The 24,167-nt window shown below is 46.1% G+C and overlaps 1 protein-coding gene and 1 non-coding gene across 2 annotated transcripts in view; one reads left to right on the top strand and one right to left on the bottom strand.

The window, feature by feature from the left end:
• Positions 1-8,445: 8,445 nt before the first annotated feature.
• On the bottom strand, positions 8,446-8,517 carry trnaw-cca (transfer RNA tryptophan (anticodon CCA)). The gene has a single exon. It is a non-coding gene; the product is annotated as a tRNA-Trp (tRNA).
• A 3,980-nt stretch (positions 8,518-12,497) lies between these two features.
• Positions 12,498-24,167, top strand: part of LOC140460054 (uncharacterized) — a 137,724-nt gene continuing 126,054 nt past the window's right edge. Inside the window, exon 1 of the mRNA XM_072554460.1 lies at positions 12,498-12,855. The gene's annotated coding sequence lies outside the window, so the exon portion shown is untranslated. The remainder of the gene's footprint in view (positions 12,856-24,167) is intronic.

Here is a 24,167-nt window from a genome sequence, read left to right as displayed (position 1 = left end):
TGGCGCAATTGGTCAGCGCGTTCGGCTGTTAAGCGAAAGGTTGGTGGTTTGAGCCCACCCAGGGGCGGTGTGTTCGCTGCTTTTCCTTGGCTTCGAAGCTGTGCGCTTTTCATGGGGTCAGGAAAATGTTCCCCAAACGGAAATCGTCTCCACAAAGGGGTTTCTGAATTGAATTAATGTCTAACGTCAGGGACTGCGTGTGCTGAGAAGTCGAGACCAAAAGAGAAACTGGGCAGCTTTGACAGGACCTGTCGGAGAAAACAGAATTCTGGAATGTTGCCTCTGATTCTCTTTCCACAGATGTTGCCTGACCTGCTGAGTTCCTGCTGCAATTTCTAAATGAAAGTTCATTTCATCTTTTGGGGTGAAACACCTAAATATCTGCAAAACCATGTGAAGATATTTAACCCTTTCGAATCACTGTGAAGTGATTGGATTCAAACAAACTCTGCGATGATTCACTCTTTCTCAGCTCCACAGGCAGACAGACCTGGGAAGTCAAGCTGTCAGTGTGGTTCTGTATTCGTGGGCCGAGTGGTTAATGCGATGGACTTGAAATCCATTGCGGTTTCCCCACGCAGGTGTGAACCCTTCCGAGTACAAAATGAGAAATGTCGTCGAAAAGAAAGGGAGCTTGCTCCCCGGCTTCTTCTTTAAGATTCAAATCAGTGGAGGGGGAAAAATATTTCACTCAAATTGGGACTGGTGTGAATCTGCAACCCACTGCCTGTTCGGGTGGAACAAGCCGATACCCGCAGAGCTTCTTTTGAGGCTATGAGCAAAGTGTTTGGAAATGAGACTAGAGCAGTGAGGGGCTTGAAATCGTGATCGAAATGAAGCAGGCACCTGAGGACAAGGGTGTTTCCTTTGCCAGTGAAAGATACTGCTTCACAAAGTTGGGCCTGTGGAAGGGAATCAGTGACGGTGATTATCTTTGGTTGTTCACCTTGTGAATGTTCCCATTGCTGCGCATGTCCGTGTTAACGTCAGAACTCTGCAGCATGGTGGCGTTTGATCCGCACAGGGCCGGGGACAATGGATGATGCATCTGACTCCACCTACCTGTTTGAAATGCAGCTCACAGCTTCTTCACACACCCCAATTAATCTTTCTCATTGTCCTGAAGCCGGCATACGGTTTGAATTCCTGATCTGCAGGAACGAGAATCTTTTCACTCTCTCGCGTCAGTAAGTGTCCCTGAGAACATCAGAGTCAAGTCACAGCGCTGTCAGAGGAGGGGAAGCTGAAATAGCCCCACACGCTGCTCACGGGCACATTTCACTTTCCCCAACTCACCGCCCCAACCACTGCGGCTCCTGGGAGTGGAAAGGGAACAAACACCAAAACCCAGTCTCAGCTTTGTAAATCTTCAGGAAATAAGAAAAATGTTCATCCTTTCGGTTCTTCCATCCTGGGCTGACAGCATTGATTTTAAATGGCTGTCCAGTCAGTGCCATTCGTTTTGGCTAAAATAAATCGTCCTTATCTCATCCCAGCATTTCTTGCCACAGAGAACTGTGAGGCAGATGTCATGTATATATTTCCTTGTATGGTATTTTGTAAAGAACATTCGTTTGCTGGTTGCTTGTATCGGGTATTTCAGGTTCATTAGCCGCTGTTTAAGTGCTTTGGTAAGTTTGTGGGCGACCATGATGCTGAGAGGGTTGATTTGTCTGGACATCATTTCCCAGATGTCGTTAGTGTAATGTGGCTAGAATTCTGCAGACGTTGTGTCTGCTTGTGTCAGTTTGTTGATGTGAAATCGGCACACTGGGTTTATTGGGTAGGCAAAAGTGAGGACTGCAGAGGCTGGAAACCAGAGTTTCGATCAGAGTGGTGCTGGAAAAGCACAGCAGGTCAGACAGCTTCCGAGGAACAGGAAAATCGACGTTTCGGGCAAAAGCCCTTCATCAGGAATAGAGGCAGGACGCTTCCAGGGGTGGAGAGATAAATTGGGGGGTGCTGGGCCGAAGGTAGCAAAGAGTACAATAGGTGAACGGGGTGGGGACACAGGTGACACGTCAGAGAGGAGGGTGGAGCGGATAAGTGGGAAGGGAGATTGACAGGTCCTGAGGACAGCGCTGAGCTGGAAGGTTGGAACTCAGGTAAGGTGGGGGGGAGGGGAAATGAGGAAACTGGTGCAGTCCACATTGATGTCCTGGGGTTGAATGTATCCGAGGCAGAAGTTGGGGCGTTCTTCCTCCAGGCATCGGGTGGGGAAGGAGCGGCTATGGAGGAGGCCCAGGTCCTGCATGTCCCAGGCAGAGTGGGAGGGGAGGTTGAAATATTGGGCCACAGGGCGATGGGGTTGATTATTGCGGGTGTCCTGGAGATGTTCTCTCAAACGCTGTGACTTGACACTGCGACGGGGCTCCAGTCTCCCCAATGTAGAGGAGACCGCATTGGGAGCAGTGTGTACAAGAAATGACTTTGGTGGAAGCCTTCGAACTACCGTGACCCGGGTTCGGTTTCCGGGCAGGAAGCAATTTTCAGTAGAGCTGTCAGACTTTTTGCATTTCTCCCTGGTGGTCTAGTGGTTAGGATTCGGCGCTTTCACCACTGCGGCCCTGGTTCAATTCCCGGTCAGGGAAGCAATTTTCCGTGTGTTTTTTGGCTACCCATTCTCCTTGAATGCGCTGTACAGTTGCTTATTGGTCTTCGTCGTCCCTGCCTGCTACAGTGTGTCGTGGTTCGCTGAAATAGTGTCCTCGTTCAGATTTGTTTGAATGTGTCGGGATGATCACTTCTGTAGCGAAGGACTTGGTTCGCGTGTGGTGTTTTCCTGTCGAGGCTGTTTAGAATTTACCATTGACTGTTCGCTCTACTGTGACATCTAGAAATGGCACTTTGTTGTTGTTCTCCTCTTTTGTGAATTTTATGCCAGGAAGGAGATTGTTGATGGTGTTGTAGGTTTCCTCTAATTTGTTTCATTTTTTTGATGACAGAAGTGTTTCATGGGTATTTCGTTGATTTGTTTGTAGGGCTTGTTAATGAATATAAAGTGGGTGGTAAGGCACAGTTCCACGAGGTTGACAGTGTTATCGTTGCTGCTGAAGTTGGTTCTGTTTTTGTCGTTAGTTCTTCGAGTAGTGTCTTCAGTTTTCTTTGGTCACGTTGATGTTAATGGATGTGAACAGGGCTGTTATGTCAAAGGACAACATTATTCCATCCTCTTCGATCTTAGTGTCTTTGGTGTTCAGGAATTCTTGGACGGAGTAAATGGAGTGGCATGAATCTTCGACTTGTTGTTTTAGTCCTCAGTGGAGGCCTTTGACAAGTCTGTATATTGGTGTTCCAAGTAGTGAGACTATTGCCTGAGGGGGGCTCCTCGTTTGAAAAAGAGGGGAACAACAATAAACTGCATTCTTAGATGTCTCAGTAGAGCGAACAGTCAATGGGGAACTTCAAACTAGCATCTACAGAAAAACAACACACACAAACCAAATACTTAACCACAGAAGCAATCATCCCAACACCCACAAAAGAAGCTGCATCAGGACATTATTTCAACGAGCCACTGCACACTGCAGCACAGAGAAACTACGAAGTGCACAAGAGAAATAAGTATATCGTGTATTTAAGGAGAACGCGTCCCCAATAAACCCATTCCGCCGATTTCTCATTGATGCTTCCAAGCTCATTCTCAAAAATTCGATTTGTCCCTCCATTCTTCCCTGTTTGTTTTTTGTGGGTTTTGAAAGCTTTCCCAATCCTCTGACTGAGTATTGGAGTTGGGAAGTTATGTTGTGGCTGTACAGGACATTGGTTAGACCACTTTTAGAATATTGTGTGCAATTCTGGTCTCCCTCCTATCAGAAGGATATTGTGAAATTTGAAAGGGTTCTGAAGCACCAATGGGCCCACAGAGGGGAAGAGGCCCTTCTGCTGTCCTGAGTGTGGGAAGGCCTTCAGTGATTCCTCTGCCCTGCTGACGCACCAGTTGGTCCACACCGTGGAAGGCTGTTCTCCGGCCCCAAGTGCGAGATGGCCTTCAGCAGTTCTTCCCACCTGCTGAAACACCAGGGGGTCCACACTGAGAGGCCGTTCTTCTGCCCCGAGTACAGGAGGGGCATTTCTCTTTCCTCCGACATACTGGCCCATTGGTGTGCCCGCATTGGGGAGAGCTCATTCGGTTGCCCTATGTGCAGGAAGGCTTCAGCAATTCCTCTGCCCTGCTGAGGCACCAGTCCATCCACACCGGGGAGAAGCCGTTCTCCTGCCCTGAAAGTGGGAAGGTCTTTACCTGCTCCTCCACACTGCTGAATCACCAGCTGGACAACACGGGGGTGTGGGGGGGGGAGGGGGGATTAGTGGCGGAATGGCGGAGGCCATTCTGCTGCCCTAATTGCGGGAAGGCCTTCAGCAATTCCTCCGCCCTACTGAAGCACCAATGTGCCCACACCGGGGAGATGCCCTCCAGCTGGACCGAGTGTGGGAAGAGGTTCATGTTTTCGTACAACTTGCGGAAGCACCAGCGGAGGCACCAGTGCTCCCAGCAATCAGATCCCACCGGTGACGCTGCATTCGGTCACCTCCCAGGACTGAATCTGCTGCCAGTTCTGATAGTGTTTGCAGTGGGAGAGTAGGTGGGTTGTTTTTCTTTTCTGCTGGACTGCAATTGCCTCCCCCACACACCACAATCACAACTCCATGTGGGCTTAGGGTTAGCACTGCTGCCTCATGGACCAGGAACCCAGGAATAGTTCCACCCTTGGGGCTCTGTGTGCAAGTTATGGAGGGTAGGAAAATGGATCTGAGTGGGTTAGTCTTCGGAAGATCAGTGCAGATGTGTTCGGCTGAAGGACCTGTTTTTCCACATTGTAGGAGTTCTACGATCCTATGAGCTTTGCTTTCAGTGGACACTGCTGCTCATTGAGCCAGGGATTGCACATTGCCAATGAAATGATCCAGAGAAACCTAAGACCACAAGACCATCGGAGCAGAAGTTAGGCCATTCGGCCTAGTCTGCGATCCTTTAGTAACAAAAGTATTGGATGAGATGAGCTACACTGCGGAAACAGGCCATTCGTCCCAACAAGCCCACACCGACCCCCCGAAGAGTAACCCAGCCTGACCCATTTCCCTCTGACTAATGTACCTAACTCTATGGGCAATTAAGCATGACCCATCCACATGACCTGCACATCATTGGTTTCTGGAAGAAAACAGATCACCCAGAGAAAACCCACGCAGACACTGGGAGAAAGTGCAAATTCCTCACACACAGCCACCCAAGGTTGGAATCAAACCTGGGTCCCTGGCGCTGTGAGGCTGCAGTGTTAAACACTGAGGCACTACATATTGCAACCCAAAGTTGGCAAGTAGGAGTTTGGGAGAATACAGCAAGCCAGGCAGCACCAGGATGTGGAGTAGTCAGCGTTTTGGGTATTAACCCTTCTTCAGGACTGAAACGTTGACTTCTTCATGATAAACGATTTACAGGAATGTTGCAGGGGGTTGGAGGGTTTGAGCTACAGGGAGAGGCTGAATAGCGTGGGGCTGTTTTCACTAGAGCATCAGAGGCAGAGAAGTGACCTAATAGCGGTTATACAATCATGAGGGGCATGGACAGTGTAATAGACAATGTCCTTTCCTTGGGGTGGGGGAAGTCCAGAACTAGAGTGCATAAGTTTAGGGTAAGAGGCGAAACATATTAGAGGGACAACTTCTTCATTCAGAGGGTGGTACATATATGAAAAGAGCTGCCAGATTATATGGGTCAGGTGCTGTCAAATGGGAGTAGATTAATTTGGGATATCAGGCCAGCATGGACAAGTTGGACCGAAGGGGCTGTTTCCATGCTGTATGTGTCTCTGACTACTGGTCCTGATGTAAGTTCAAAATAGTGTCCAAGTAACTTTGAATAGTTCAATCTTGTTGAGCTCACCTCCTGAAAAGTTTCAGATGAATCTCTCTGAGAGATACTGTTTAAACATGCTGAGTTGGACAAAGTATCCCATCAAGTTCAACACAAACCCAGAGTTGAAGAAGTCAGAAGTCAGAACACCAAGGGGATCAAAACTGATCACAATATTCCAGGTGCAGCCTCATCAACGTCCTGTACAACTACAACATAACTTGCCAACATCTATACTCAATTCCCGAACTGATGAAGGCCAGTGTGCTGAAACCTTTCTTCACTGCCTTGTGTACCGATGTAATCAGAGATATAGGACCTACTTTAAACGATCCAGCTGCTGGGAGCACAGAAGTAGAGTAGTGCTGCGAGAGTGTGCTGGGAAGATAACCCAGAGGTCGATGGGTACATACCATGTGATGCTATTGCTCAATGTCTCTGTAAGCTGCTTTCATACACAAAGGTTCTCTGTTCTGTATCTTGCCTTTGCAACTGCTTCCCAAAGCTTCTTCAGTGGAGGCGTGCCCGCTGGAGCCCAGGTGTTCAACAACCCCCCGGAGCTGGAGGAAGATCCAAGCTCCAATAAGCGTGGGGGGAGGGCGGGGTTTAAGGCTGGAGGCTGGATTTGCTCAAGGCTTGAATTTTCAACTCATTTAAATGGTACCTACTGTAGGGGGCTATGGTTTACATTAAAACCGGAGGATCATATCAGAGTGTTTATATTTAGCAGTGGTGGTTGGTAAAATGCACTCTCTGGAGGAGCACTTTCTATGATGCTGCATTTCTTGCCTTCTGCCCTTATCCCATTTCTTATCTCCCATCTTGATTTTATATTTTTTTGGTCAAATTTAATTTCATATTAATCAGACTTGGTATTTATTCACCGTGTGCTATTAATTTGTTTGTTCGAATATTGTAAGTCAAAATTAATGCTGTAATTTAATTTCTGATGTCAGAGTTTGACATTGAATGTGCAGGTGTGAATACCAGTACGTTGTGAAAATAAATCAAGAACTTGTGGTTTTTACCAAAAAGAGCAGTTCACTGATATTCATGGCATCGTCTCATTTGAGTGTGATGATTCAAATCTGACCAACAAACCGTTTCATGCAGTCATCCAATTGAAAAATAAAATTCTTTAATTTAGTTAAAGAAAATAATTCTGGCATGCGAAGACTTATGCAATCTATTTATAAGATTATGTCCATTGCTCGCAATATGGTCTCATCCACATTGAGGAAACTGGACACCAACTAACCGAATATTTCAGGGAACAACTCTTGGACTCTAAATCTAAACAACACACCGCCCTGTGGCTGAACACTTTAACTCCCCCTCCCATTCCACCAAGGACATGCAAGTCCTGGGCCTCCTCCACTGCCAAAGTCTTGCAACCCGACACTTGTAGGAAAAACACCTCAACTTCTGCTTTTGGACCCTCCAATCACATGGTATCAATGCAGATTTCATCAGTTTCCTTATTTCCTCTCCCCCACCTTGTCCCAGATCCAACCTTCCAATTCGACACCAACCTCTTGACCTGTCATACCTGTCCACCTTGCTTCTCACGTATTTGCTCCACCCTCATCTCTGACCTACCACCATCAATCCCTACCTCCATCTACCTATTGCACTCCCAGCTGCCTTCCCTCCAGCCCCACTTCCTTCCCGTTTATCTCTCAGCCGCCTTGGGCCACCCTTTATTCCTGATGAAGAACTTATGCTCTAAACCAAGACTGTGATGAAGCAACATCCTCAACAAATAGGAAATAGCTCCCAAGTCAGATTTCATCCCCTCTTCTGTTTCCCAGTTCTTTCAGAAATAAGGAGTGTCTTTTTCTTCCACTAGAAAGTGGTCTTCCACTTGGCGCTGTCTGAAGTGTTATGCCTCACCACTCCTTCAGACACCTTTTAAGAATCCTTTCAACCTGTTTTTCGAACAATTGTGGAGGTGACTAAAGCAAACATTTCACTTCTCCTCAATGTCCCATTTCTCCTCCTATGAGCCATTTTGTCCTGTTGTCTATGTTACAAGCAGCCGAGTGCACTTGGTTCCTGAATTGAAATTTGGCCATTGAAGTGAACAGGATTAATATTTATCGATGACTAGCTGTGTTTGCACTAACTGTAATTTTCCATCAATATGATGTCTTTTGTTCCACCAAAACTGGAAACAATGATCTGTGTTTATATTGCAGTCGGATGTAGAAAATCATCCCGTTATTATAGTTTACTGAGGCCATAACATCATTACGTGGCAGTTTGATGTGACTAAAACCTGGATGGAAATCTCTAGATTATGTTGTAAAAATATCGGTATAATGTTATTCACACCGCGCTGGCACAAACTGAACGAAGCGGCTGTGTGTTTAAATACCGTAATGAACAGTTTGTGTTTTACTTCTCACATTGCGGGGAGCTGAGCATTTACCCAAACACTGGGCACACCACCTCCCTGACACAGTGTTCACAAATCAAACTGACAGCAAAGATTCACATGTGATCGAAAGTTTCCGCAAAGAACTTTCGATACAACTGATATACGACGTACTCCTCTCTTCATTTGAAATGTTAAACGTTGATTGTAGTGAGCCTGACGTGATTTGAACACGCAACCTTCTGATCTGGAGTCAGACGCGATACCGTTGCGCCACAAGCTCACGGATGGCCCATGCGCTCTATTCATGCTTAAGGGAAGTGATCGCACTACAATGATTTTACGTTCATGTCTGTTCTGTTTCCCCCTCCCCCCCCCTTCTCCATCTGTCTCTCGAAACAATTTCCAACTCTCTCTCAATAAAAATCTGAAAGAACTGCGGATGCTGTATATCAGGAACAAAAAACAGGAGTTGCCGGTGACCCTTCCACAGAACAGATGGTGATTGGGAAAATGTCGGTTTATATGCAGGAGATATTGTGGGAGGAAGGCAGAGATCAGGACAGAGCCCAAAGCGAAGGAAGAACTGTTGGACAGAAAAAGGAGTTGATAACGATCTGCGTGGAGTTGGGGGGTGGGGGGTGAATAACTGTTAATGGACACTGTTCGTGGTTAAGTAGTGTGGAAAGACAGACTGTGTGATAACAAGGCTTGGCGTGTGCGGCAGGGACGAGGATACCATGGAGTTCAGGCCCTAGAATTGTTGAATTCGATATTGGGACCGGAGGGATGTATGGTCCACAAGTGTAATATTCGGTGCTCTTCGTTCTGCTGGTGCTGAGCTTCGCTGGAACACAACAGCAAACCTGAGACAGAGATGTTGGACAGGGAACAGGGTGGGGTGTGGAATTGGCAGGCAACTGGAAGCTCAGGGTCTTTTTTGCGTGCAGAACGTAGATGTTCTGTGCAGCAGTCATCCAGTTTACGGTTCGTTTTCCCCAATGTAGATGAGGCCATATTGTGAGCAGCAAATGCAGTAGACTGGATTGTGGGTAGTGCAGGTAAAGTGCTGCTTCACCTGGAAGGTAAGTTTGGCCCCTTGGATAGCGAGGAGGGAATAGGTAAATGGGCTGGCGTCACACATTCGGCACTTGCAGGGGAAAGTGCAATTCAACCTGCAAGTTTACTTTGAGAAAATCCTGGACTTGAACTCCTAAGTCTCTTTGCATTTCGGATTTCTGCATTTTCTCCCCATAATCTTCTGTTCAAACAATGACTATCTATGTCAGGGCAGCACCAGTGATTTCCTGACATATGGATTGTATTTGGGGATATCAAGGAACGTCAGGAACTGTGAGTATCTCAGGAGCAATCGTTATTCCTGGGGGAGGCAGAGAGGAATGTGGTGTGATCCTGTAAACTCCAGAACTTTGATAACTCCATGAGTCAGCAATAACTCCTTCTGGACCAAGAAACGAAAGGGCCAATGAGAAACTGCTACAAGGGAGTTAACAAATAACATACATTAACTATCGCTGGGCAGGAGGAGGCAAAACAATGAGCTGTTCCTTTGGACAGATGAGATAATGGTGTTTAATAACTGTGTGACAGAAGGACAATTAATTCTGCCTGTAGAAGGAATGCCTTGGCGTAAAGGGGTTAATTGCAGGACAGGCTGTTTCAAACAGGTGGAAAACCGTCAAGGATAAGAAGGCAAGCTACAGACCTGAGGTCTCCAGAAGTGTGGGGAGGTGGTGTCAAAATCTAAAGCCTAGCACACTCACGCAGCACTACTCTGCTTCTGGGCTCTCAGCAGCTGGATTGCCCATCAGTTTAATGTAGGTCCTATATCTCTGACAACATCGGTACACAAGGCAGTGAATAGAGGTTTCAGCACACTGACATTCATTGGTTAGGGAATTGAGTACAGATGTTGGCAAGTTATGTTGTAGTTATACAGGACGTTGATGAGGCCGTACCTGGAATATTGTGATCAGTTTTGGTCCCCTTGGTGTTCTGACTTCTGACTTCTTCAACTCTGGGTTTGTGTTGAACTTGATGGGATACTTTGTCCAACTCAGCATGTTTAAACAGTATCTCTCAGAGGGATTCATCTGAAACTTTTGAGGAGGTGAGCTCAACAAGATTGAACTATTCAAAGTTACTTGGACTCTATTTTAAACTTACATCAGGACCAGTAGTCAGTTACACGTACAGCATGGAAACAGACCCTTCGGTCCAACTTGTCCATGCTGACCTGATATCCTAAATTAATCTAGTCCCATTTGACAACACCTGACCCATATCCTGTGGCAGCTCATTTCATATAAGTACCACCCTCTGCATGAAGAAGTTGTCCCTTTTTATACATTTCGCCTCTTACCCTAAACCTATGCCCTCTAGTTCTGGACTCCCCCAGCCCAGGGAAAAGACCTTGTCTATTACCCTGTACATGCCCCTCATGATTTTGTAACCTCAATTAGATCACTCCGCTGCCTCCAATGCTCCAGTGAAAACAGCCCCAGCCTATTCAGCCTCTCCCTGTAGCTCAAATCCTCCAACCCCCAACAACATTTCCGTAAATCGTTTCTCACAGAGAAGTCAACGTTTCAGTCCTGAAGAAGGGTTAATACCCAAAACGCTGACTACTCCACACCCTGGTGCTGCCTGGCTTGCTGGCTCCCAACCTCCTGCTTGCCTACCTCGGGTTGCAATATGTAGTGACTCAGTGGTTACACCTGCAGCCTCACAGCGCCAGGGAACCAGGTTTGATTCCAGCCTTGGGTGGTTGTCTGTGAGGAGTTTGCACATTCTCCCAGTGTCTGCGTGGGTTTTCTCTGGATGATCCTGTTTTCTTCCATAAACCAAAGATGTGCAGGTCATGTGGATGGGCCATGCTTAATTGCCCATAGAGTTAGGTACATTAGTCAGAGGGAAATGGGTCTGGATGGGTTACTCTTCGGAGGGTCGATGTGGACTTGTTGGGATGAATGGCCTGTTTCCACACTGTAGCTAATCTCATCTGCACTACTTTTGTCTCTAATTAATGGCAGAGTATACTCGTCCGGCCCATTGGTCTAACATCTGCTCTGATGGTCTTGCGGTCTTAGGTTTCTCTAGATCATTTCATTGGCAATGTGCTATCCCTGGCTCAATGAGCAGCAGTGTCCCCTGAAAGCAAAGCTCATAGGATCGTAGAACTCCTACAATGTGGAAAAACAGGCCCTTCAGCCGAACATATCTGCACTGATCTTCCGAAGAGTAACCAACTCAGATCCATTTTCCTACCCTTCATAAATTGCACACAGACCCCCAAGGGTGGAATTATTCCTTAGTTCCTGGTGCCATGAGGCAGCAGTGCTAACCCTGAGCAACCATGGGGTTGGTTTTGTGGGGTGTAGGGGGGGGGGGCAATTGCATTCCAGCAGAAAACAATAACAGCCCAACTACTCTCCCACTGCACCCACTGTCAGAACTGGCAGCAGATTCAGTCCTGGGGGGTGACCGAAGGCAGCGTCACTGGTGGGATCTGATTGCTGGGAGCGCTGGTGCCCCCGCTGGTGCTTCCGCAAGTTGCAGGAAAACATGAACCTCTTCCCACACTCGGGCCAGCTGAAGGGTCTCTCCCCAGTGTGGACACACTGGTGCTTCAGCAGGGTGGAGGAATTGCTGAAGGCCTTCCCGCACTCAGGGCAGCAGAATGGCCTCCCCCTCCCCCTCCCCCACCCCCACCCGTGTGGACCAGCTGGTGCTTCAGCAGTGTGGAGGAGCGGGTAAAGCACTTCCCACACTCGGGCAGGAGAACGTCTTCTCCCCGGTGTGAACGGACTGGTACCTCAGCATGGCTGAGGAATTGCTGAAGGCCTTCCAGCACTTCGGGCAACTGAACGACATCTCCCCCATGTGGACCCACTAATGGTAGATTTACTTAGATATAACTGCGTGACTTTACATATTAAGATATCCCTTTGAATGTGCCCACATCCGTTTGAAATGTAATCTCGTCCATTTAAACCTCTTTATTTGCAGAAATACCCATTAAAATGTCCACGTCCGTTTAAAATGCAGATTTTTCCCTTTAGATATGACGCCGTTCCGTTATATGTCGGGATATCTGTTTAAATTGAGCCGTGAGCTTTCCCAATGTAGACAGGGCTCCTCGAAACGTGGCAGTGTCCCCCCTGCAGCTGCAGAGCGAGACAGGAGAGTTTGTTTTTGTGAATGAGCAGTTGTAGCGCGAGGTGTCTGTTACTTGGTGACGGTGAGGCTCCCCCGGCCCCGCCCATCCCCCCTGAGCTGACGTCACGCGGGGGTGAAGGCGGTTGGGAGGAGAAGTCGCTCGAGCGGGGAAGGGGCGGCCGTTAGGAAAATGGCGCCGTGCGGCCCGGGGCAGACACCCGTCACTGGGCACCGCCGCCTTCCTGGCGCAGCTGCTGTGTCACGGCCACACCGCCCGGCTGTACAGCAGGCAGGAGCCGGTGACCATTCTGGAGGCGGATGGGGTTAAGGGCCTGTTTGGGAACCCGTCGGCCGCCTGGGTGGTGGAGTTCTACTGGTCGTGGGGCGGCCCCTGTGTCAACTCTGGGGCCACCTGGAAGGTACTGGGCCCGGGAGGTGAAAGGTGAGGCAGGTTGGGGGGGGGGACGGAGGGGAAGGAATGTGGGGCCTGTCCTGTCATAGTGACATTTTACACTCACTTTACATCTGATTTTACTGGGGCTTGTGCTGTTTACCCCTCACTGTTTGTTTAATCCTTGTGCTGTTTACCCCCTCACTGTTTGTTTAATCCTTGTGCTGTTTACCCCCTCACTGTTTGTTTAATCCTTGTGCTGTTTACCCCCTCACTGTTTGTTTAATCCTTGTGCTGTTTACCCCCTCACTGTTTGTTTAATCCTTGTGCTGTTTGCTCTTTGCTGTTACTTGTGCAATTGCTGAGGGTAGTGTGTAAATACTATTGAAGGAGATTATGCCCCAGCATGTATATGTTTCTCAGTCATTGAAGGGGCAGGACCTGTTGAGAATGGTTAGTAAAGTATGTGGTGCACTAAACCTTGTTAACATGGATATAGCTTGTTATTTGTCAAAATATACTTTTTATTATTTAGAGTCATAGAGATGTACAGCATGGAAACAGACCCATTCGGTCCAACCTCTCCATGCCAACCAGATACCCTACATTAATCTAGTCCCATTTGCCAGCACTTTGCTCATATCCCACTAATCCCTTCCTATTCATCTATCCATTCAGATGTGTTTTAAATGCTGTAATTATACTGACCTCCACTACTTCCTCTGGCAGTTCATTCCATACATGCACCACCCTCTACATGCAAAAGATGCCCCTTAGGTACCTTTAATATCTTTCTGCTCTCACCCTAAACCTATGCCCTCTTGTTGTGAACCTCACCCCGACACTGAGGAAAGGACATTAAAAAAGTTGAGCAGCCAGACAAAATGCAAAAGCTATAAAATGTTGAGCCACATGGGGAAAAAGAACTGTGGCTCTACCCTTTATTTTTCCTATTGGCATTTGAACACTTAAAATCTGTCAATAACACCAGCTTCACGACATAATGTCTGTTCCATGGTGTGAACAACAGCACGCCTGCTCGCTGGTGTCACCAACACATGGTCCATGCTCCTCGCTGTCGGCAGAAAAGGCGACTTCGCTTATCTCTGTTCCTAAAGGTCTTCCCTTTATTCTTAAAGTTGTGCCCTCTGGTCCTAGTCTCTGCTACCAATGGAAACATCTTCCCAATGTCATTGCACTGTGGGGATGAAGCCCTACCCTATCTGGTCATTTCTGCTGCTGGGTGAGACTAGGCCTCAAGGTTAGAGGGAGTAGCTTTCAGACAGAGATGAGGAGGAACTGCTTTTCCCAGAGGGTCGTGAATCTATGGAATAGTCTAGATTAGAGTGGTTCTGGAAAAGCACAGCAACTCAGGCAGCATCCGAGGAGCAGAAAAATCGGCGTTTCAGGGAAAAGCCCTTCATCAGGAAAGTGTGTGTGTGTGCATGTGAGTTTGTGTATAAGACTACGCGTTGGTGAGTGTATTTGCATGTGTGCATGCTTGATAAATTGTGATTGTGATGGAGTATGAGCCTGTGAGAGGGTGAGTGTGTTGAGGGCGTGGTGTATGTGTGTGTCTGAGAGACCACATGTATGACAGAGGTATGGATAGAAGTGAGGGGTTACATTTTGCTAAAATAAAGACGGGCAAGACTTGAACAGGTAATGGTAGGGCCCTGGGTCGTGTTGTAGAACAGAGACCCGGAGGTGTTCAGGTTTATTGATCTTGAAAGTTACATCACTGGTAGACAGGGGTGAAGAAGGTGTTTCGCACACTTGCCTTCATTGTTCACATGCTGAGTACAGGAGTTGGGACATCATGTTGGAGATGCACACAGAAAGTACTTTACTCAGAGGGTGATAGATATCTGGAATGCATTGTCAGGAAAAGTAGAGGCAGGGATGGTAGATTCATTTAAAGTGCATCTGGGTGGGGGAGATGGTGGCGACCCAGCAAGTCTGAGTCTGTAGTGCTCTGTCCAAGACTCAGGCAAAGTGGGCTGCCTGCCTCCACCACACCTGCCAAATCATTTTAATAGCTTTTATTTAAATACACTAGTTATTTTGCACCAAACTTGAGCAGGTAGTGCCCTGTTAAAATGACTAAAGGAAAGAATGCCCGCAGCTTGTACCACATAGGAACCCTTCCCCAGCTGCAGTAGAGGCGTCTGCAGCTGCCCCAGGGGACTTAACTATGGTGGCGAGCCTTGTTGCAGTGATTTCTCAGCTTGAAGAGCAGGTGGGAGTCGCTCTCGGTCGCGCTGCAGAAGCACGACCAAGATATTGAAAGAATCGAACATCGAGTTGGAGGGGCGGAGCTAAAGGCCGCGACCTCCCAGGCTGCTGCAGAATCAGCCGTGGGTCGGGTCTGGATTTTCGAACAGTGAGTCTGGGCCTTGGAAGATCACATCAAATACCTCGAAAATCGAGGTGGTCGAGAAAATATTCGTTTGCTGGGCCTTCCCAAATGGGAAAAGGAAGGTCAGCTTACAACGTTTCTGGAGCAGTGGCTTCCACAGTTATTGAATCTGGAGGGTGGATCAGGCCAGGTCAGGGTAGAATGGGCCCACCGGCTTGGACCAGCGCCCCCACCCGGTCCTGTTCCGGCTGCAGTGCTTTTAGGAGAAGCAGATGCTCCTGGAAGCTTCCAGAAATCTTGGGAAAGATCCCCAAGCCATGATTTACAAAGGATCCAAGATTATGCTGTTTGAAGACTTTTCCCTGGCTCTGGTCCAAAAGAGGAGGGCGTTTAAGGGATTTAAACACTCAGTACTCCCTGTGCGACCCAGCGACGCTTCGTTTTAGCCATGAAGGGTCCATGTATAACTTCGGATCACCGGAGAAGGCCAAAGAATTTTTGGAGTCTCTTAGATAAATTGTAAGAGTTAACCCGTGTGGTGAATGATGTTGTTCTGCCCTCCCCCTTCTCTGGTTCACCTTTTTCTTTCTCTTCTATTACTTTATTGCTTAATATTATCTCCGGGGAGTAGGGAGGGGGGGCTTATTTGTTCTCCGCTCTGCGATTTTCTCCTTTTTTTTTTGTAAATATATATAGGCCGGGTGGTCTAGTAGATTTAGGTGAGGAGGGGTTTCTGTTTTGTCTTATTTTTTCTCTTAAAACGGGGTTATTTCCCCCTGTTATTTTGTATTACCATAATTAATTATTATCTGCTGAGATTGTAATTTTATAGTTTTATATGTTTATATGTGGTATTAACATCACCAAATATATCTAGGTGTTGATGTGTGGGTGGGGAGGGGGAGGAGGGTAGGGGACTCATTGTTAACTTTAGCTTGGTCGTACACTTGAATTTTCTTCACTTTATTATGGGGTGCCTTGGTCGAGGGTGGGGCACTGGTCGGGAGAGGATATGATGGGTTTTCGGAAAGGAAGTGATTCCCCCGGAAATGGGAAAAATCTCCATTTAAATATGTTATGTTGTTTTATTTAGAAATAGTTTTTTTTATTTTATTGGTGTGAGTGTAATAAAGAATCTCAATTTTTGTGAATTTTCTATGGTCTAATCTTTTAGATTAGATTACATTACAGTGTGGAAACAGGCCCTTCGGCCCAACAAGTCCACACTGACCCACCGAAGCGCAACCCACCCATACCCCTACATTTACCCCTTGCCTAACACGGGCAATTTAGCATGGCCAATTCACCTGACCTGCACATCTTTGGACTGTGGGAGGAAACCGGAGCACCCGCAGGAAACCCACGCAGACACGGAGAATGTGCAAACTCCACACAGTCAGTCGCCTGAGGCGGGAATTGACCTGGGTCTCTAGCGCTGTGAGGCAACAGTGCTAACCACTGTGCCACCGGACTGTCCAGGTGCGTTTTGGATGGTGTTTCTCCTCCCAGGGGGTCTTGGACTTGCCTGGATGATGATGGTGAGTCATTCGCTTAAATAGTGCACCTGGAATGCCAAGGGGAGTAATTCCCCAATCAAAAGGAAGAAAATATTATCAAACCTCAAAAAAGAAAGGGTTCATATAGCTCTTCTACAGGAGACCCATTTATTGGATAAAGGAGATTTGAAATTACAACAGGATGGATTTTATCAGGCCTTCTTTTCTTCCTTCAGCTCAAAATGTAGGGGAGTAGTCATTCTTATTTGGAAGAATCTCCCTTTCAAAATCCTAAATCAGGTAAAAGATGAATCTGGACGATATATACTAATTAAAGCTCTTATAAATGGAGAGGAATATGGGATTTTAAACCAGTATTGTCACCCGGCGCATCCTTTCAAATTTATAACGGAAGCCTTCTCCAAACTGATGGCTCTCTGTGCTCGTCATACAATTATAGGGGGAGACTTTAATTGCATTATGGAGCCGGAAATAGACAGGATACCCAAGAGTACTGCAGGTGTATCCCCCAGATTTAGACAATTGGCGAATTTGAATCAAGAATTAGAATTAATAGATGTGTGGAGGTTTCTCCACCCGCAAGGCAGAGATTTCTCTTTTTACTCTAATCCACATAAATGTCACACGAGAATTGACATGCTTTTTATCCCCTCGACTTTTTAAAATTCCATATCGTCCTGTAAAATAGGTGATATGATCATTTCTGATCACGCTGCTGTGTACATGGAAATCAAGGCTAGGAACAATGAGGCATCCCCCTGACATTGGCGTATGGATTCCTTCTTAATGAAGGATAGTAAATTTGCAAAATATTTTTCTCAAGAATTTAAAGCTTTCTTGGAAATTAATTCAGGTACAGCTAGTAACCCATCAATGATGTGGGAGACTATTGAAGCTTATGCGAGAGTTGTGATCATTTCATACTCAGTGACCCAGAAAAAATTAAAAGGAAAACAACAGCGTCTACTTGAGGCTCGCTTAAAAGCAGCTGAAACAGCATACGCTGACAGACCTTCTATTGCCAAATTACAAAGTATTATGACCCTTAGGACAGCTCTGAATACCGCCTTCACTCAAACGGCAAAGAGGGAAATATTATTTGCAAAACAAAGATTATATGAATTTAGCGATAAACCTGGTAGATGCTTAGCATTTCTTGCAAGGAAAACAAAAGGGCCCCTCAAACTATCACAGCTATCAGGGAAAGTGCTGGTACTCTGATTCACATCATAAAGGGATCAACACAATCTTCAGAAAGTTTTATTCTGATCACAGGATTGTGAAGATAGAGCCAGGAGGATGCAGTCCTTTTTTAAAAGCCTGGCCTTTCCGGACTTAATCCCGGAATAGGTATCGGTCCTGAATGCTCCCCTAACAACCCAGGAAATACTTGGTGCAATCAGGTAACTTCAGAGCGGTAAGGCACCTGGCCCAGAGGGCTTTCAGGTTGAATTTTACAAAGAGTTCACAGGAGTATTAGCTGGCCCACTTATGGACAGATATAACTACACAAATAGTCAGGGCTGCCTCCTGCCTTTACTGAAAGAGGTGAATATCTCCCTTATTCTCAAAAAAGGAAAGGATCCAGAAGATTGTGCACGATACAGACCAATATCCTTGCTAACTGTAGATTTTTAAATTCTCTCTAAAACATTAGCATTGAGGCTGGAGAGGGTACTGCCATATATCATAAGAGGACCAGACTGGATTTATTAAGGGCCGTGGATCATCTAATAATATTAGAAGGGTCTTGAATGTGAATAAAGTCTGTCATCAGGAAAGAATACCGGGAATAGTAGTCTCATTGGACGCAGAGAAGGCATTCGACAGGGTTGAATGGTCATACCTGTTCGAAACATTGGAAAGGTTTAGCGTTGGAAACGTATTTGCCAAATGGCTCTCAACACTGTATAATGATCCCAAAGCAGTTGTGATCACCAATGGATTAGGTTTGGATAGCTTCAGTGTGGGTAGGGGCTGCCGTCAGGGATGTCCTCTCTCACCATTGCTAATCACGCTAATAATTGAGCCACTGGCGGGAAGCGATATGGGCTTACTCTAATATAACGGCCCCGAGGGTTGGTGCAGGTAAACATAAAATTACCCTATACGCAGATTATGATCTCCTTTTTCTTAATAATCCTCTGATGTCCGTGCCCCTCTTCATCCAAGTTATTAATACATTTAGTTCATTTTCAGGCTACAAAATTAAGTTTTCAAATTCGGAGGCCATGCCGATGGGTGGCCTCACTAATATGTCCCACTTATTGGACGGATCCCACTTCCCCTTTCGGTGGTCTCTGGGGGGTTTCTTACACTTAGGCATTTTTATCACCCCAGTGTTTGGCCAACTGTATAAAGCCAATTTGTACGTCTATTGGAAAGGGTAAGGCAGGACCTTCAACGCTGGGGAGGCCTTCCAATTTCCTGGCTAGGTAGAATAGCCCTAATTAAAATGAATGTCTTGCTCCCTCTTATACCCTATGAGAATGCTTCCGGTGATGCTGCTGAGTATGGCACTGCGCAAACTGTATCATTGGCTGGGTTTTTTCAACTGGAATCCTAGACGGCCCCTCATTAAGTTAAGGAAGCTACAGCTTCCACAGGCAAGGGGAGAGGGCTGGATTTTCCAGACTTTAGGAAGTCTCAGTTAAGTTCCTTGTTCAGCTACATAGCCAATTGGGTCTCGTCTGATCTGCAATCAATCTAGATGGACGTCGAGGCTTCTCAAGTACAGTGCCCTCTTATTAACCTCTTATTTTTAGATAAGATGAAAATCATCACGAACCACTGTAGAAACCCTACAGTACGAAACACAATTAAAGCTTGGAATATACTGTGGCAAAACGAGGGTAATTCACATAAAACATCCCCCTATACTCCTATAGTGGGGGCATGGGGTTTTCAACCGGAGCTTACAGATGCCATATTCAAATCCTGGAGATCCAGGGGTATCTCCTGTTTAGGGGATCTGGTTTGAGGAGGGGTCCTGATGTCTTTTGAATAGCTGCATCAGAAATTTGGATTACCTCATGGAGACCTCTTTCGATACTTCCAAGTTCGAGACGTCATACAGAAGAAGGCTACGCTATTAGATAGTCTCTATAAATCAGATAGAGAACGTAGAGTGTTGTGGCCAATGGGTGTACCCTCGGTCAGCACTCTTTATCATTTATTACGTGATGAAATGTCGGAAGATATGGACCGTCTGCTTAGAACATGGTATCAGAATTTGGGGCTGGAAATTTCTACAGAACAGTGGAATGACATCTGGGAAAATGCCAAAAAAAATCTCCATTTGTAACAGAACCCAGGCCATTCAGGTAAAGATACTTCATAGGGCCCATATGGTACCAGAACGATTGGCAAACTTTAGGGCAGGAGAATCTGCAATATGTCCCAAATGTAAAACAGAAGTGGGCACTCTTACACACCGCTTGTGGACATGCCATAAGATCCTCAAATACTGGACCAAAGTAGTAAACGCCCTGACAGACATCTTGGCAACGTAAATTACAGTAGATCCAGTATCTCCTCTTCTGGGCTTCTCGAGCTTACCTTCTTTGGATGTGCATGGGAGCAAATTATTTTCCATTTTCTCCTTCTGTGCAAGGAAAAATATCTTAATAAACTGGGTGGCTGAGGGCCTTCCAGGACTTCCAAATTGGCATAGATTAATCATGGAATATATTCCCCTTGACTTCCTTACAAATATGGTGCAACAAAAAACTGAATTATTCTATAACATATAGCAGCCCCTTTTGAATTTCATAGATACAGATATTTTGGCCATTCTATCAAGGACTTTCATCTAGTTGAGGTAACGGTTCAGGCTGGTCCGGGGCCCCTTGGGAGAGGAATCCCGCATGAATACGGGTTTTATTATGACTTGATGTTCACTCATTCCAAGCATGTACTTCACGACTTAATTACTATATTATCCTTGTTTTCTCTTGAATGATGTAATTTATTTGATCATACACTCTGGTTAGTTATGGGTTAGATTAGTAGTTAGTTGAGTTTTGTCTTTTTCTTTTTCTTTGACAGGTTTTGGCTATTATTTAAGATTTAATTGTATATTAATGTTTGTACTTGTGTTTTTTTTATTTGTAAACTTGTAAAAACATGTTAAATTTTCAATAAAAATATCTTTTTTAAAAAAAAAGTGCATCTGGACAGATGCATGAGTAGGTGGAGAGCAGAGGGATATAGATTCAGGAATTGCGCGATAGGTTTAGACGGGATTTGGATCGGCTTAGGCTTGAAGGGCTGAAGGGCCTGTTCCTGGGTTGTAAATTTTGTTTGTTCTATGTTGAGGTTGTACAGGATGTTGGTGAATCTATTTTTTTGGAGTACTGGGTACAGTTCTGGTCGCCCTGTCATAGGAGGAATACTATTAGAGATGGTTCGGTATAGATTTACTTGGACATTGCCAGGACTGGAGGGTTTGAGTTAGAGGGAGTGGCTGGGACTTTATCACTGGAGTGGAGGAGGTTGAGGAATGACCTTATTGAGATTTGAAAAATCATGAGGGGTGAGGGTAAGGAGAATAGCGAGGAGCATGTGCGGTTATGTAGAGCCGGGGTGGGGAGGTGAAACAAAATTGTGGCTCTACCTTTTTTTCCTCCTATTGGCATTTGGCCAGTTGAATCTGTCAGTTACACCAGCATACCTACAAAGCCTACTGCACGTGCCCCTCGGTGTCAGCAAGCGCTACGCATGGTCCGCCGGTGTCTGCAAAAAAAAACTGCACATCCTTCTATGTCTGTAAAAATGGTGCATGAATTTCATTTGCCAGCCCAATGAGGAGCACTGGAACACCAGGAGGAGGAGCCTGGTCCTCCTACCATTCAGAACAGCCCTATTGTCTGAATCTGAGACGTCGATTTTCCTGCTCCTCGGATGCTGCCTGACCTGCTGTGCTTTTCTAATCTTGACCCATGAACCTCTGAAGCTGCTGCTGCTGCTGCTCTTTCTCTGAATGAAGACTGAGATTCATCCAAGACTGTAATTTCCTTCCTCTGTCCAACAGCATACTCTTCTCTCACTCCCTTTTCTATTTCTTTTATTTTCATGCTGGGATCCAATTGTTGACTTGCAGCAACTGAAAAAGGGAGTGAATCCAGAAAGAGGACAGACTCTGGAAAAGCTGGTCCCGGTCTGTGCCTCAAACATTTGGCAAATGCAGTACCACAGGGTGAAGTTATAGTCTTTACTGTGGGGAAAAAAAAGCAGAAATGAGGTGTATTGTTTAAATGGTGGTATATTGGGAAGTGAAGAAAGTGAGGACTGCAAATGCTGGAGATCAGAGTTGCAATGTGTGGCACCAAAAAACTCAGCAGGTCAGGCAGCAGCCAAGCAGCAGGTTAGTTGACGTTTTGAGCACGAGCCCTTCATTAGGAATGATGTGTGGACGTACAAAGGGGCCTCAGCGTCCTCCTACGCCAGTCAGACAGGTGCAGCAAGCAATCAGCAAGGCAAGTGTTATATTATCAAGAGGAATTGAATTTAGAAGTGGGGATGTCTCCCTGCAGTTAGGGGGTCATTGAATATATTCAAGGCTGAGTTCACATGATTTTTGAACAACAAAGAAGTGGATGGTTATTGGGGAAGGCAAGAAAATAGTTTTAAGTACAGAGCAGTAACAGTTGTACAACATAGAAACACACCCTTCAGTCCAACGAGTCCATGCTGACTGACTAAACTCATCCCACCTGCCTGTGTTTGGCCCATTTCCCTCTGAACCATTCTTATTCACGTACTTATCAAAATGTACTTTAAACACTGTAACTGTACCTGCATCCACCACTTCCTCTAGACATTCATTCCACACACAAACCACTCTCTTTTTATTTTAAGAAAAAAAGTGCTCCTCATGTCTTTAGAATCGTTCTACTCTCACTTTAAAAGTTTGCGCCCTCATCTTGAAATGACACCTGCCGTTCACCTCACCTATATTCCTCATGATTTTTTAAACCTCTCGAAGGACACCTCTCAACCTCCAATGCTCCAGTGAAAAAAGTCCCAGCCTCTGCACCTAGATGTAGGGAGATCCATATCCATTTGTGATCTGTTCAATGCTGGTGCAGGCTTGAAAGACCAAATGGCCGACTCCTGCTCCCAATTCTCATGCTTTGTCCTGGACAGCAAGAGACCACAGACATAAGAGCAGAAAGTGGGCTATTCAGCCCATCGGGTCTGCTCTTACCATTCAATCGTAGTTGATCAATTTCTGAGCACCATTCTGCTGCTTTCTCCCTGTCCCCCTCGATACTCAAGAACCTAGCTATCTCAGTCTAATTGTCCTCAGTGACCTGGCCTCTGCAGTCTTCTGTGCCAATGAATTCCATACATTCGCCACTCTGACTGAAGAAGTTTCTCCTTATCTCCATTCTAAAAAGTCTTCCCTTTACTCTAAAGCTGTGCCCTCGGGTCTTAGTTTCTCCTACTAATGGAAACATCTACCCAACATCCACTCTGTCCAGGCTGTTCAGTCTTCTGTATGTTTCAGTTAGATCTCCCCTGAGTGTGGCCCTGTTAATCAGCATGAATCAGACCCTTCAGGATGAGGTACAGCAGGGATTAGGTTCAGCAAATTGAAAATGGAGGGAGAGTGTGTGGGATGGAGATCTTCAGCCTCTAAGGAATAAGAGAGGAAAGAAAGTTCACTATAACTTAGAATTGATTGGATGTGCTGATGGGCCGAGGAGGGGCAGAGAGAGTTGAACTTGGAGAAATGTGATGTGTTGCATTTTGGTCAAGCAATGCAGGCAGGACTTACACAGGACTTACACTGCAGAAGAAAGAGAGCTTGGAGTGCAGGTTCATAGCTCCTTGTAAGTGGAGTTGCAGGCAGACAGGATAGTGAAGATAATGTTTGGTATGCTTTTCTCTATTGGTCAGAGCATTGAGTGAAGGAGTTGGGAGGTCATATTGTGGCTGCGCAGGACATTGGTTAGGCCACTTTTGGAATATTGTGTGTAATTCTGGTCTCCATCCTATGGAAGGATGTTGTGAAACTTGAAAGGGTTTGGAAAAGGTTTATAAGGCTGGTGTCAGAGTTGGAAGGTTTGAGCGAGAGGGAGAGGCTGAATAGGTTGGGGCTTTTTTCCCTGTAGTGTCAGAGGCTGAGGGGTGACATTATAGAAGTTTATAAGGGGCATGAATAGGTTGAATAGCCAAGGTCTTTTCCTCCGGGTAGGGGAGTCCAAAACTAGAAGGCAGAGGTTTGAGCTGAGAGGGCAAAGATTTAAAAGGGACCTGAGGGGCCACTTTTTCTCTCAGGGTTTTGCATGTCTGGAACGAGCTGACAGGAAGTGGTGGAGGCTGGTATAATTACAACATTTAAAAGGCATCTGGATGGGTACATGACTAGGAAGGGTTTTGAGGAATATGGGCCACATGCTGGCAAATGGAATAGATTGATTTTGGATGTATGGTTGGCATCGACGAGGTGGGTGGAAGGATCTGTTTGTGTGGTGTATGAC

This window comes from Chiloscyllium punctatum, chromosome 36, assembly GCF_047496795.1.
Source record: "Chiloscyllium punctatum isolate Juve2018m chromosome 36, sChiPun1.3, whole genome shotgun sequence".
Taxonomy (NCBI): domain Eukaryota; kingdom Metazoa; phylum Chordata; class Chondrichthyes; order Orectolobiformes; family Hemiscylliidae; genus Chiloscyllium; species Chiloscyllium punctatum.
The sequence above is the reverse complement of the archived record's forward strand: the minus strand, read 5'-3'. Positions and strand labels throughout refer to the sequence as shown.